This window comes from Acomys minous (assembly GCF_964271855.1).
Source record: "Acomys minous genome assembly, chromosome: 9".
Taxonomy (NCBI): Eukaryota; Metazoa; Chordata; class Mammalia; order Rodentia; family Muridae; genus Acomys; species Acomys minous.
In genome coordinates, this window is record NC_140490.1 from 61,804,761 (window position 1) to 61,820,248 (window position 15,488).

At 44.5% G+C, this 15,488-nt stretch overlaps 1 pseudogene across 1 annotated transcript in view; it reads right to left on the minus strand.

The window, feature by feature from the left end:
* Positions 1-7,894, minus strand: part of LOC311605849 (60 kDa heat shock protein, mitochondrial-like) — a 29,429-nt pseudogene extending 21,535 nt beyond the window's left edge. The window contains exons 1-2 of the transcript in view: positions 7,675-7,894; positions 7,128-7,237 (exon numbers count right to left, since the gene is read on the minus strand). The product of the transcript in view is annotated as a 60 kDa heat shock protein, mitochondrial-like (transcript). The remainder of the gene's footprint in view (positions 1-7,127; positions 7,238-7,674) is intronic.
* Between the last annotated feature and the right edge of the window lie 7,594 nt (positions 7,895-15,488).

Below are 15,488 nucleotides of genomic sequence, written 5' to 3' on the forward strand. Positions count from 1 at the left end.
AACTGAGTGATTCATGCTTAGAAATAGAAAAATAACTCTTTTTTCCCTCACCACAGCATCTGTGACTGGCAACCCTTTTTGTACCTGAATGTGTGGACTTCACAGGACAATGAAATATATCTGACAAGAACAGGGTGGGACTACTGGCTTCCACTATTTTCAGGAGCATTCGTCATGTCCCCATAGCTAAAGTTTTTACAGGACTCTGTCTTCTCAAATGGACCGACCACAGGTGCAGAATCCTCTCCATCAGATTTGTCTGAATGTTTCTAAAGGGGAGAAACACAGAACTGGGACATCAGAATGAACCTTTTGAAAACTAGTGTGTGATTCCCTGCAGCATGTGAACACACACATGGACACACACAGGGATAGACACAAAAATATACATAGGTGCATGCTCACAATGGCGAACGATAGACTGGCTTTCCTCTGTGTGTTTATATACAAAAGTAGCACAATGAAAATTCATATGACAGGGACAAGTCTTGCTCTATATGATTGATTGTTGTGCATAATTTGGTCCATGGTGGTCACACTATGGACACGAGTCAAGAGATCATCTTTCTATATTCTGAGATCACATTGTTTTCCTATACTATTTTTACTGCTACAGCATGCCCTCCTGGGTCATGGGAAGTTAAATATTCTCCTGTCTTGCAAACTATGATGCTCTACCCTTCATGCCAGCTGGCAGCGGTATTCTCAGAAGTGAACGAACTTCCGAACTTCTGTGCACTGTGTTCTGGGAAAAGTTGCCTCCCTGTAGCACTGGCTCACAGATTAGAAAAAAATTAGCTATTTTCCAGGAATCTTTCCAGAAGCAAAACTGCCCTGCCATTCGGAATGCAATCAGTGGGATTTTGTTACTGCAGAGAGGTGGAGGGGACCTGGAAGAGATGGTGTGAGGGCTTAGACAAGCACAGGGGGAGGATGCAGCTCTGGGGAAAGCAGGAGGGCGCTTTAGCTGGAGACCGGTTCTCTGGGTGGAAGGAGCTCTTATGGGAGAAGGAAATTCAGTGACCCTCAAACTTACGCTATGTCGTGAATGAGTCCCCACTGAGCACCTCTTTTCTGCCCCCTCTCTGTTATCATGATAAAAACCCCTTAAAAATCGTTCTACCTCTGAGCTGTACTGTGATTTCCAGTCTGGGGTCTGGTACCCTGTACTCATTACTTTTCTAATGCTGTGCTGCAACCCCCTGACCATGGCACCGTGTGGTAGAGATGATTTATTTTAACTTATTGTTCAAGAGGGATGAGAGAGTCCATTATGGCTGTGAGGCACAGCGGCAAGAAACAGGAACAGTGACGGGAACAGGAAGCCGAGAGCCCGCACCTTCAAACACAAGAAGCAAGTGGAGAGTAAGCTGCAAGTGCAGCAAGACTTTGAGCTCTCAAGACTACACCCCCACCCCTTACCCTCCCCCCTACACCTCCCTACCCCCCCATTCCCAACCCCCCCCCCCATCACCAGTGCTACTAACCAGGGAACAAGTGTTCAAACCTTTGGCCCACCTGAACTTTTGGTAGATATTTTCTCATTCAAACCACCACAGAGTCCCTATGCACAGGGCTCCTTTGGGTCTTAGGAAAATGAGCACACCAGTGTGTGAGCAGTGATGACCCACGTGGGATGCAGTTCTCTGGATCCTTCCAAACATCCTCCCACTCCTTACTTCATTAAAAAAAAAAAAAAGAATTTATTTTGATGTGCATGTGAATTTTGCCTACATGCATGCCTGTGCATCATGTGCATGCCTGGTCCCTGCAGAGGCCAGAAGAATGTATCTGAATTATGGACAGATGTGAGCTGCCATTTAGGTACCAGTACTGGAGTTACAGACAGTTGTGAGCTGCCATATGGGTGCTGGGAATTGAACCCGGGTCCTCTGAAAGAGCAGCCAGTGTTCTTAACTTCTGAGGTAACACTCAAACCCACTCACCCCCCAATTCCTTACTTCAAATGCTCACTGAAACTGTTACTGGAGAAATGACTTATTGGCTAGGCCTACCATAACAAAACCCATAGACATTTACCCCACCCCCCACCTCCAGCCCCTCACCCCACCATGGTTCTGGAAGCTGAAGTCCAAGGTCAGTCATGCCCAGGTCTGCTTTTTTTCCTCTGAGACCTTTGTCTTGCTTTCAGATAGCATCCTGAGATAGTTTCTTGCATGGTCTGTATGTGTTAATGTCCTAAGGAACTTTCATGACGCTGCTAGTCACAGCAGATCAGGTTGTGCCTACTCACCGCATTGAACATGAATTACCCTGGTAAGGAAATTCAAATGCTTCAACCTTCAAACACTGACACATTCTATGGTACCGAGGTTTGGGGCTTCAAAGAGTGTTAGAGAAGAGACACCATCCAGTCCGCAACAGTATAAGGTCGGTTGTTGACTGTAGGTCTGATGTATGGTTAACAATGTATCTAGCTGGTCTTCAAAGCCTTCTCCACCAGCCCTGTTTCCCAGCTTTTCCATGCTAGCCTGGCAGCTGAGCGGGACACTGGATAGAGAGGAAACAGAGAGAGAGAGAGAGAGACAATGTGGCTTAATTTTTAGTGAAAGAGTGCTTCAGCACAGTCCAAATGCTATTTATGTGATTTAAATCATGGTTTCTTCTGTCTATGTGGTTACTCCTCCAATACAAACAAATGCAGTTGACTTGTTCTCTGTAAATTGTTGGTGAGCATTCAAGAGAATGAGAAATAAAAACTGGAGGGAGAGGTGGGTATGGGTCATCGTTGAGCAGATCACGTGTCAGGCGAGAGGTGAGCAGAGCCATCTTGAGGCAGGCAGAAACCTAGTCATGTCAGGATGTTCATGTAAGATGGCATAGCTCTTGCATGAAGATAGAGCTGTGTGATTGGATCGCGGCATCTGCCACCTTCTGCTTGAACAGTTGTTTTTTTGTGTGTATGATCTTCTCATGGCCTCAAAGAGTTCGTGAGAGATCTGTTGGAATACTGAAGTGAATGTGAGAGTTTCAGGCAGGATAGGGCCCCAGAATCCCCATGCCTAGAGCACCAGCTTATCTTAGTGATTTGCCAGAGCTGAAAAATGACCTGTTGGCTTAGACTGAAGCTAAAGCAGCAGCATGGACAGCAGTGCCCACACCAGATGTCCTCAACTACAAAACGTCATACAGCAGGCCAGCAAAAGCAGACTGACAGGGACACAAATGTGAGTGGCAGCAGAGTTGTCTCTCTGAACAGCCTTGGGGATGAATTGATCTGCATATTCTGCAGATGAGAAAACATGAGTTTGCATAGATGAAAGTCAACACTGTACTTGGAGTTAGTGGGAGAAATGGAAACCGAAGCAGTGTCCACCTATGCATTCCTAGCCATCTCTCTCTCTCTCTCTCTCTCTCTCTCTCTCTCTCTCTCTCTCTCTCTCTCTCTCCCTCCCTCCCTCCCTCCCTCCCTCCCTCCCTCCCTCCCTCCCATCCTTCATAGCATCCTGTCTCTAGGAAATTATAGGTTTACCATTTAAAAATTGAGCACTTTACTTTGCACACAGGTGTCCACTGAAGATTTTTTGTTGTTATTTGCCTGTTTGTTTGTTTGTTTTGAGTGGAGCTGGGTAGGTGAAGATGATCTGGGAAGAGTTGAGGGAGGAAAACTGTGACCAGAATATATTGTATGAAAAAAAATTTTTGTTAAAAGAAGAAAAATGGTACGTTAAATGAAGCACATGCAATAAAGAGCAAACAGATTTCAAAATGACCTTGAAAACGTAAGCAGTTTCAGACCCTTACAGAACCCATTCAGCCACTAGAGGAAGGTTTGGTAGTGCAATGCTGTGGGATGTCTGCAATGTAATTTTTTTTTTTTGCAATGTAGTTCTTATTTGAAGATGTTTCCATTATTTCAGGTGTGTTTCTTTCTGCTCTTCCTTTATGTTTCATCTCCAATGAAGCAAATATTAAAGATTCTTCTTTCTAGTGAACATTCAAGAAAAGGTATGTTTAAAGCTCAGTACCAAGGGGTGAGGGGTTTGGTGCACACCTCTAATGTCAGTACACGGGGAACAAGAGGCAGGTAGATCTCTGAATTTGAGGCCAGCCTAGCCTACAAAGCGAGGGCAGAGCAGCCAAGGCTATATAGAGAAACCCTGTCTTGAAAAAAAAAACAGTAATGATAATAATAATAAAAGTTCAGTAGCAACTTGAGTGTAGAGGCTTAGAAGGTTAAGACAGGAGAATCACTGTGAGTTAAGAGGCCTGCCTAGGCTTCCGAGTGAGACACCATCAAAAAATAGAAAAGAAAACCAAAAGAGGACCAACTTCACATTTAAGGTGGCATACATCTTTCCTTATGACTAATCCAGATGACATTTTTGCCAGCGGCTACTTAACTCCACTGCTGTCCTTTTTGTTTAAATTTCCTGATTTCATTTTCTATTAGTAGACTGTTTTCTAAACAAGGCAGGGGCCTGGGAGTACAGCTTTAGGGTAAAGAGAGCATTTAGTATTTAGAAAGCCCTATTCCCAGTTTTCTGAGAAAGCGCCAGATAGATTTCCAAAGTGGTTGGACAAATTTGGTTGGACAAATTTGCATTCCCATCAGTAATGAAGGAGTGTTCCCGTTTCTCTACATCCTCGTCAGCATGTGGTGTCACTTGAGTTTTTGATCTTAGCCATTTTGATGGGTGTAAGATGGGATCTCAGAGTCATTTTGATTTGCATTTATCTGATGACTAAGGATGTTGAACATTTCTTTAAGTGTTTCTCAGCCATTCGATATTCCTCTGTTGCGAAGTCTCTGTTTAGTACTGAGCCCCATTTTTCAATTGGGTTATTTGGTTCGGTGGTGTTTAATTTCTTGAGTTCTTTATTTATTTTGGATATTAGACCTTTGTCAGATGAAGGGTTGGTGAAGATTTTTTCTGTTGACAGTGTCTCCTGCCTTAACAGAAGCTTCTCAGCCTCATGAGGTCCCATTATTAATTGTTGTCCTTATGGCCTGGGCTGTTGGTGTTCTGTTCAGGAAGTTGTCTCCCATGCCAATGTGTTCCAGGTCCTTCCTCACTTTTTCTTTTAATCAAGTTAGTGTCTCTGATTTTATGTTGTATCGACAAAGCACTGGCCTTAATGTCTGGCGTTGGGAAAAAAGAAAAAAAAATGATCATAATCTCACCTCTTTAATAGATGATTGAAAGCATATCTCCACACCTTACCAGCACTGAACATTCTACTGACAGCCAAAGAAGAGATAATCTATCCACCCTCAAAATTTCGCTAACAGATTACTTAAGAAGCCAGAATTTCCAGTTCAGCACGGGATTTCCCACAGATTATATCCAGGCGCTACCTCTGTGCACTGTGTAAACAGCAAGCGATAAGGAAGAGAAACAGTTCCTCTTTCCTTGTTGAGCAACCACGTACCACAAAAGTGATCATTTTTGTTTAGAAAGGAAACAAGGGAGAGTAGCATTTGGGCAGGTTAGCATGTGAGTGTGGCCTCAGGCTCCTCTGCACTCCAACCTGGCCTTCCATGGCTCAGCTCCAGATCATGTGGCCATGACTTTTGTGGCAGCGCTCTGCCAGGTCACCCCACTATTGAGGCCAGAGAACCTGACTGCACTGCACTGCACATGGAAACCCTTTGGCAAACCGCAAGTTTCTGCAGGCCACACCCAGGGAGGCAGCAGCGGGAGCTGGTGAGCAGGAGACTAGACCGACACTGTAATAACACAATGCAGTGTGTAATTAAGCAATTCCTGTGATCTCAGACCGAGGATGTTTGTTATTGTTTTGACCTTCTTTACCCATGTGTCAGCTGGAAATCTGGCCAGAGCTGTCCTAAGGCTGAATCTACACAAACAACTCCCTTTTACCCTCTGCTCACCTTCCTGGTACAGAGCCAGGAACTTGCCAACCCCCAGCGCCCCCCTCCCTCTGAGCCCAAATCATGAGATGCCAGATGCAGCATCATCTATCCTTGGTAGGATTTATGAGGCTTGCCAGGCCTATCTACTATGCCAGAAGAATTGTCAAGACCTTTGGGGCCCAGAGTCAGAATGAAGTGCTCCTTGTTAGCTCTATGGTGCGTTTCCTAGGCCTACCACTTTATACACAGAGGCTCAGAGCAAGGGACCTGGCTTCCCTTGGCACTGTCTCTGATTCTCTTGTCCCTAATTCTATCCCAGGCATAGAAACAGCTGAGTTGAGCATGGGCTGCCAGCTCTAGGCTGGACACTTGGATTCACATCCTAGCTCTTCCACTTGGTTGCTATGTGATTCTTTCAGATAAAGAACTGAACTGCAGTTTGGGTAAAACAGATGTCACTATACAGACTTGCTTTCAAAGTGAGGTCCTGGCGGCTGCCTCATGCAAAGAAGGACAGATCTTTGCACCCCAGAGGCACTGGGCACACATGGAATTGGAATTCAGGGGACCTGGTACTTACACTTTCAGAACTTTCCCCTTTTCCACAGCATTTGAACCTTGATGGGATGAACTGTTGGGAAGTCTGGTGGAATCTGCTCAAGTCTTAAAAACCTTCCTTCTGTGTCCTTGTTTAGGGAAGGATGTGGTTCCAGGACCCCTGTGTATATCAAAGCCTGGGATGCTCATTGCCTTTCTAGAAATTACATGGTTTGGAGAACTCACACACACGTACTTCCTACCTTGTTTCTCACTCACCCCTGGATCAGTGAAAAGTGAGGGAATGGCACTTTACTTGCCCTGCATTAAGTTGTGGGCAGAGAAAGATGGCGCATGCATGGAACGGAGGGCCCCCCTTTTTTAAATTTCTTCTTTCCTTCTGTGCTTTTGGTTCAGTATCGATGGGACCTTTGGGCATGGTTGGACGCTGCAGTGTGGAGGGGTGACTGTGTTCTTACTGTCATCACCTGCTAACTTTTTTGGTGTTTGGGGAGGTAACTAAGCATCGACGTTCAGGGCCGGGTTCTGGTTTTGAACCTGCCTGGCTTTACTCTGTATTTGCAGTCTGACCTGGTGTGAGCTACTTAGCCAGTCTGTGCCTTAGTTTCCTGGTCTATGAAGTGGAGATAAATGACAAAGTGACTGTGCTCTTGAAGGTGAGGGGTTTGTTCAGGTTGTTAGGCTACAAGACAGTCATTCCCTTGGGGAGTTAAATCCTTAGGACCCACACCTTACTGTCAGGTCCCACACTGATGTAGCCAGTCCACACAGGCCTTAGCAACTGTGCAGTTAGCTTCTGGCCAGACACGGGGCATCTCATGCAGGGTGAAGCTTTGCATCCTGAAAGATAGGTATTGGAGACCTGAGCAGTTATTATTTAGGGAGTGAAGCAAACAATCAGATTTTTAAGTACCTGAGAAGCTTCTGGTTTGTTTGTTTTTTTCAGTGATAGAGTCTCTATCCAGGCTTTTGGACATGCTAGAGAATTTCTCTACCATTGAGCTAGATCCCAAATGAGAAAGGTTTCTTTAAAGGAAACAGTATGAAGCTACAGTTCCGGGGGGCGGGGGCAGTTGCCGTTTTTCAGGTGATGAGGCCCACTCACAGGGCCACATGTAACACACTGTGTGAGGTTTGAACTACTTGCAAGTCCCACTCACAGGGCCGCATATAAGACAGAATTTGCGGTTTGAACCCCTTGTAAGTGTGGTGCCCAGATCTGGCCTCTAGACCACTGCTTTTTCCTCATTTAAGACGCCACACTTGCCTAGTCTTACCACGTGTTGCCACCCGAGCCACGGTCGTAGATTTCCTGATCTGTGAATAAAGCATCCCCCTGCACATGGCTTGGCATGATGGTTTCTCAGCTTCGTGGTGGTACAAGAAACATAGGCAATCAGCACATCCTGCGCGGTGAACCTCGAATTCTGATCTTTCTTCAGGGTGATGATAGGCAATGCTGATCGTTCTCTCTGCACGGGCAGGGGCAGTGACCATGGCTCTCGGGCATGCGATGAATCCGCAGAGATGGTAGACAACGGCTTTCAGCTTCGAAGGGGCTGACCAGCACACAGCACAGTGCTGCTCTCCGTCTCCCGGATCCACACGCCCTGCGTTTGGAGTTCTTGCCTCTCGCCTGGGAAACCTTTAGCCCTGCCCTGCAGCTTTCCACTGCCAGTGATCTCAAGTTCTATCACACGGGGCTCACACTAATGCCTGTGTATCACGGGGCACTGTTGTGAGAGGCACGAGAAAGCACCGAAGAACACAGAGCCCCTGAAACCGCTGGGTTGTGCGACCAACTCAGTCATTATGCCAAATCCACCCCACTCAACGGCCCCACCCTTGACAGACGTTTGCTCTCCTGAAGAAAATGCAACATCTGCTGCTCAGAGGGTAGCATGTCAGGTATCCTAGGCTTTTAGTATAGCCGAACAATTAAAAACTATGTTTACAATGCTAGAGATGGAACCAAAGGCTCTGTAAGTGCTACCTACGCAAGGACTCTGCCTTTCAGCTGCATCACGCGGCCCCTTCATGGGTTTGCATGGGTTCATTTCACTTCTCTCCCTCATCACATATGTTCTGGGAAAAAAAAAAGAAAGAAAGAAAGAAAAAAAATCCTGTTGCTTTTCTGTCTCCATTTCATTTATTGGACTAATTCACTGAAAAGTCCTCAAAATGTTGTTTAGATTTTTGTCAGCTTATATTTATGATAGCTTAAGTTTTGAAGGCTCTTTCAATTTGTTATAATAAAGGAAATTCGTGTATTTTAAAATTATGCGTGAACAATTCAAATTCAGAAAGTCCTGTGGGTTTGCTTATGTTTTCCTTTCAATAAATGGAGTACACTCTCAGATGTTCTGAAGACTCTGAGTTTGAGAAAGTATGCCCTGCTATCTGTCTTTGTGAGAATTCTCACCCGCCTTGCTGGGCCATCCTCAAGACATAGGTGTGTAGGTGTAGCAGGAGCTTCCCAACTATTCCTGCTTAGGATCTTAAAAGATGTGCTGAGGGTAAGTGAAGGAAGAAACTGAACATGGTTTGAAGTTAGAAACTAAATGAGGTAGTTATTAGAAATGTTTAATCTGAGAGAAGTTTCCTTTTTTTTCAGGATGTCATTATGAGAACCGTAAAATTATTTAAAATGGGATCACTTCCACATCAAGGGTTACCACTTCATCACCCAGCCTCCACGGCAGGTGGGGGACCCTGTGCTTTACAACATGCCTTTCACCTGCTCATCACCTGCCAAATCAGTCAACTATGTATTCTTTTAAAATATTTATTTTGATGTGTCCAGGTCGTTTGCCTGCATGTATGTCTGTACATAACATACAGGAGAATTGTCAGTATATATTATGGTATTTTAAAATAAGTAATCATGTGGAATGGCCATGCTGATCTTACTAACATGAATGGAGTGCCCACAGAAGCTAGCAGGGGGAGTCACATCCCTTGAGACTGGAGTTATTTTTACGTCTAAGGTACAGTGTTTAGTTTCTTCTCAAAGCCCCCTAGGCAGCCCCTTTTTCCAAATCACATTGGGATGAAGATGTTCCTTACATATTAGAATGAAATCTAGAATGCCTTATGACTAAGTTGCTTTAAAACCTTTCAGTCACTCACACTGCAGACCACCTCCCCCAAACCAAAGCACTCTGTGTAGCTTGTGCCTTCCTTTTCTACACTCAGCTCTGGTGTGCATGGGTAATAGTCACCGCTGTTAGTACCTGCACCATCCCACTCAGTTATGGGAGTCTTATAGCCTGTCAGAAATAAAGTTTTATTTTATGAATCATTTTACACAAGCAAACAAATCATTTTGTTGGTCAAGGGCGTTTCATCACATAATGATGGCGAGGAGTTTTGGGATTAACTAAATGATGGATGTAGAACTTGATATGTCATGGCAGATCTCCGGCGTAATCTTTTTAGTCTTTTATGAATCGTCATGTACACTGTGCACCATGTAAATGCTGAGTGGCTATTATCTCTGGTGTCTATGAACCCTCCCAGATGTTCAAAGGCTTCAGAGTAAACACGTTCACAGTCCACTTTTGTTCTTTGGTTCATTTTGAATAATAATCATTACTATGAATGCTTCAGAAAAATCTCCTTACCAGACAACGTATCAAGCACTACTGGATTATTAACTTATGGTAGGTCCCAAGCTCAGCAGAATTTTCCATGAGTCATAAAATGTGAATAGTCCTTCCATCGTGTGCATTCAAGAACATCTTACCTTTAGTAAGGACAGATAGTCTCTTTGAATTCTTTCCTTCCTTGATAAATATATGAACATTAAAAGATTTTTTTTCCATGTAGAATACATTTTGGTGTGCAATGCAATTTGATGTGAGAGAGGTGAAACTTGGGTACCAGGGTCTGGAGACTCTTGGCTGAGAGACTAAAAGACATCTTGCTATGCTAGAATCTCTGTCAGGATAATTTTGGCGAAGGCCTCCAGACTGTACTGGGTATCTATGGTTGAAACAACATTATAAGGAATCCTCAATGAGAGAGAGAGAGAGAGAGAGAGAGAGAGAGAGAATGTATTAGTTAGCTAACTATTGCCAAGTAACAAATTGCCATAAATTTGGCAGATTAAAGCAGCAAACATACAGTGTATCATGGTTTCAGTGCATGTGTTTAGCAGGATGACTGTAGCTCCAGCTTTTTGGTTATGTTGCAATGAAGCTATCAGCAGGCTGTCATAACACAAAGGCGAGTTGTTAGTATATATTATGGTATTTTAAAATAAGCATTCATGTGGAATAGCCATACTCATCTTTATCTTTCATACCTGTCATTTTTCTGTGTGTGTGTGATGGGAAATTTAGGTTCTTATCAGTTTTCAAGTCCATTATCTTAATAACAATTTTCTATCAGATCTCATGGTTACAATATTATATTATTTCAAGGGGATAATTATAGACAGAAAAATAAGACATTAAAAAAACCCATTTGCTTGCACTATAGGTCCTACTGTAGAAAAGTAAACATCTATAGATGGTAAGCCAGCCATGCAATGTCTTCAGAGCTTCCTCTTGGGAGAACATGCTAGCAGTTGTCTCAGAGTCCTCATTTGAAAAGACAAGGGAGGCCTGAAGAAAAGAGCTGCTTGCCTCAATTTGTCCAAGAGCAGGGAGGAGGCTCACACTCATCATGTGTCATGCCACATACAGTTCACAACAACTGCATGAGGGTAGTATGCTAGGTCACCCTCGTTTTAGAGGTGGCTAAATTGAGGCTGAGTAATTTGCCCAGAGGTCATATGGTTAGTGTGTGATCAGAGCTGACAATTCAGCTCAGGACTTCAGGCTCCTAAACCCATTAACTTCCCCAGCAAAGACATGTGATCGTCCACCCCCTGCTGTTGGAGTGCTGATGTGGGCTGGTGCAACTCTTACAGCTTGAGTGGTTCCTGTCAGGACCTTGTGGTAGGATGAGGCTCACACTGTGATACCTGTAGTGATGTCTCACTGAAGATGCTAAATGGATTTCAGTCCAGTATTAATAGCAGGGCCCTCTGCTCCCTTTCTCCTCCTAGCTTTTATGTGTCAATATGGCGGCTCTTGAAGCCATGACCCTGAGTTGAGTGAGTTAGAAGTGGGAAGTTGGAAAATGTGGCTGTCAGTGCCTCTTCCCTGTGGCTTTTCCATACTTCCAAGGATCTCTGTCTACAGCTGGCCCACAGCTCTAGTCCCATTGCCCTCCTGACACCCTCTGCCTAGTCATAGTACAATAGTTGCCCCTTCATGGTTTCATGTTCTGAGGTGTTAGTTATCATCTATGATCAACTGAGATGAAAAGTGTAGAAATGACCAGCTGGTAAGTACCACATACTGTGAGACTGACAGTCCAAAGCTACACGCCTCTCTCCACCCCATCATGTAGGCATCATTGCATTGCATCACAGGGAGCCCGACACAGTATGGCAGGGGGGAGATATTCTGAGACACCACAGTCATGTAACATCTATTCTGTTTGTTGTAATTATTTCATTTTAATCGGTTGTAGATATTTCTCTTACCATGCCCAATTTGTAAACTAACTTGATTATAGTTATGCGTGTAGAGGAAGGAATATAGTATTTGTATGGTCTGGTTTTATCCAAGGTTTCAGACATCCATGGAAGCCTTGGAACATATGCCCTGTGCATTAGGGAGCGCAGCCTCACCCTGGCATGAAGGAAGTTCTGAAAGTCACATGGTCATTTAGGCTGTGGCATGGAATAGCCCAGTGCCCACCACTCATTAGCTCCATGGCACAGGCTGCTTCCTCTGTGCTGTGGCACTTGGGAATTCACTCACAAGGCCCTTTCGTTCCGCCTCACAGACCAGGGCTCCCGCTGTTCTTTTAGTTATGTGGCGTGTAATTTTGTCAGCAATTTTTAACGTCATAAAGATGATAAAGGATCTTTTATTCAGTCCACACTTTTCTCTTGCGTAATTCGTAATTCAACCTTTCTCAGTACCCATCCACTTCCTATTACATAGTATTATGTTTCTAACAGGAAGTTAAAAGTAAAAAGTTTTGAAATTTTTTTTCTAATTTACTCTTGTGTTCTATTCATTATATGTGCTTTCATTAGCTAAAATAGTCCAGTGGGTAGAGGAGTAGATAAGGCAGAGCTAGGTGCCTGTGGTAGTATATGTGCACGTGTGTGTGTGTGTGTGTGTGTGTGCGCGCGTGTGTGTGTGTGCGTGTGCGCCTGCGCTTGCATGTGCATGCGAGTGTAGGCAGAGCCTCTGAAAAGGCATCTACCATAGGCCTCGTGCTGAACTGATGTTACCTCTTGGTTCTAAGTTGTTGACAGATAAGCACATTAACACTACAACAGATGACTGAGCAAATAAGATCAAGCTCAGCTATGTGATGACATGAAACAACAGATCTCATATGACACATGCTACGGTGCCTAATCACTATTGTGCCCAGGATAATTGTCCTAGAGACACTAACTCTCCCAAGAGTCTGCAATTAGTGCAAACTTTACAGAGTGCCTATGAACCAACAAGACCATGGCTCACCTCTGGATTGGTGTCTGTCACCAGGAAAAGAACAATCTTTGTCCCTGGCCCCTCTGCGCTGTATTCAGTAACTAGTACTGTTTCTTTCATGGGCTAACTTTCATCCTCACTCAGCAGCCTCATCCATCCTTGACAGTCTGCACCTTCCCTGCTTGCCTTGCTGATGCTCTTTGACCTTGACCTAGGTCTTGGTCTCTAAGTTTTAAGATATTTTCAGCCTCTGTTCCCTGAGCGGCTTAGCTGAAGAATCTGAAGCAGGGGCAACTTGCAGTGTGGGAGGAAAGGCAAAGGAGAGTGAGTTTGGGGTCTTAAGACTAAGACCCTGGCTCTGATGTGAGTCTGAATTAACAGGACCCGGGAAACAGGCAGCTCACACTTGCAGGGTGGGACCCAAGCACTGGGTAGAGCCTGCACAGCCTGTACCAACACTCCATGACACAAATAACTACCTTAGCTGCTTTCTCTGAGACAGGATCTTTCCAGAACATAGGCAGGCAAGAGAGGATTTGGGACTCTGAGCTCTCTTCTCCCAGGGACTCACTGGAAATTTCTTACTGGATGAAAATAAATTTCCCGAGCAGAAGTTTCTGGTGTGGAGCAGATCTGCAGTGCAACACTTGCTTCTCCTCTGACAGTCTTTCTACCCTCCCTTTTACCTGAGGCACAGAGCCTGGGATTTCCAGGTTCTTGGCATATTAGTCAAGAATGAAATAAAGATGCACATAACTTGCAGTAGCAAAGACACTTGATTCAAAGTAAAGTGATTAAGGATGAGAAAGGCATACACCGTTTTAAGATCTGCAACATCGCACATAAGTGAGGGAACTCAAGGGGCCTAATCAGTTTTTGGAGCTTCATTTTATGGGGTTTAAGAGAATAAGTTTAGGGCTGGAGAGATGGCTCAGAGGTTAAGGGCACCGACTCTTCCTCCAGGGGTCCTGGGTTCAATTCCCAGCAACCACATGGTGGCTCACAACCATCTCTAATGTGGTCTGATGCCCTTGTCTGACGTGCAGGTGTACATGCAGGCAGAGCACTGTATACACAATAATAAATAAATAAATATTTAAAAAAAACAAAAAGAGAAGAAGTTTAGTTATTACAAGGTATACTTTTGGTGGCATTTCTTTGACAGCTTGAGTTATATATACCCTTTTTTCTATTGTATATGCCTCTTCCCTTAATATATCTAATTTTAATTATTTGCATACAAAATTATTTGTGGGCATATGATGGTAAATAGTGTGTTTTCCCTGACAGTTCTCTTAGAGGACACAATTTGGATGCACGTGAAGAAGGACTGAATACGATCACTCTAAGTTTGAGGGTTGTTAATGAGAAAAAAACCTTACTCCATTGTTCAGAATATGATGTGCTTGCAGTTTGATGCGTGTGTGTGTGTGTGTGTGTGTGTGTGTGTGTGTGTGAGTGTGTGTGTGTGAGATGTGTATCCTAGGTTGCTAGGTGCATTCTTTGGAGAGGCATGTCCAAGTGTAGTACATTCAGGTAAGGGTCTCAGGCTGCCAAGTACATTTGCAGAAGAAGGGTGTGGGAATAGCTCAAGCCAAGCAGAGTCCCGGTTGCTGAGCTATTTTCTACGTTTTTCTGCCTTAATCTCCAGTCAGTTCCCAGCTGGAGCGGAAATACATTCAGACTAATTCTGGAAGAAAACCTATCTTTTCAAAAGTAAAAGGGAGAGAATAGCTTCTCTTTGAGGGTTAGAAGGCTGGCGTCAAAGGCTGCAGAGCTGGATCGGTTTTAAAAATGATGTTCTGGCTGGGGCAAGGCTATGTGAACACAGCACTGTTAACAACGATGGATGTCACCTCTGCTAGACTAGATGAATGATACTCCTGTATGCTATGGGGACCTGTAGTCGGGGTGGGGGGCAGGGCTACTAGGCTCTACCTATGTCCTTGCATGGTAAGCTACTGAATCGCATCCAGGCTAGGACTGACTGGCCCAAATCCCCTCCTATGCCATTGATAACCAGGGTGGCAAGGATTGACATCACCAAATGGGCAATCTGGACCTCCATCGGAACTTGCAAAGTCAAATGTCCCCTAAACATCTAAACATAAGGGACTGGAGAGATGGCTCAGTGGTTAAGAGCACTGTCTGCCCTTCCGAAGGACTTGGGTTCAATTCCCAGCACCCACACAGCAGCTCACAACTGTCTGTAAGCCCAGTTCCAGATGATCTGACACCCTCGCATCAATGCACATAAAATTAAATAAATTATTTTTTTAAAAAAACATCTAAACATAAAAGAAGACAAGAGAGTGGGTGCCAAATAAGAGTCTCAAATATCTACATACTTTACTCTCAGGCCTCTGCTTCTTCCTGTGCATCTGATGGAGAACACCGCAGAGGAAAGCCTCTTTGCTCTCTGGTCACCATGGTGGCCCATGCTGAGGTGTCATTTACGCTGGGGCTCATGCACAGCGCAGAAATTCCACATGGGTTAGTTTGGGGTCACTGCAGGTGGCCCCCATTGTTGCTTGCTTCTGAGGCATCCTCTGGGGCTCGTCTGCTCTGAACTGCATGTAGATTAC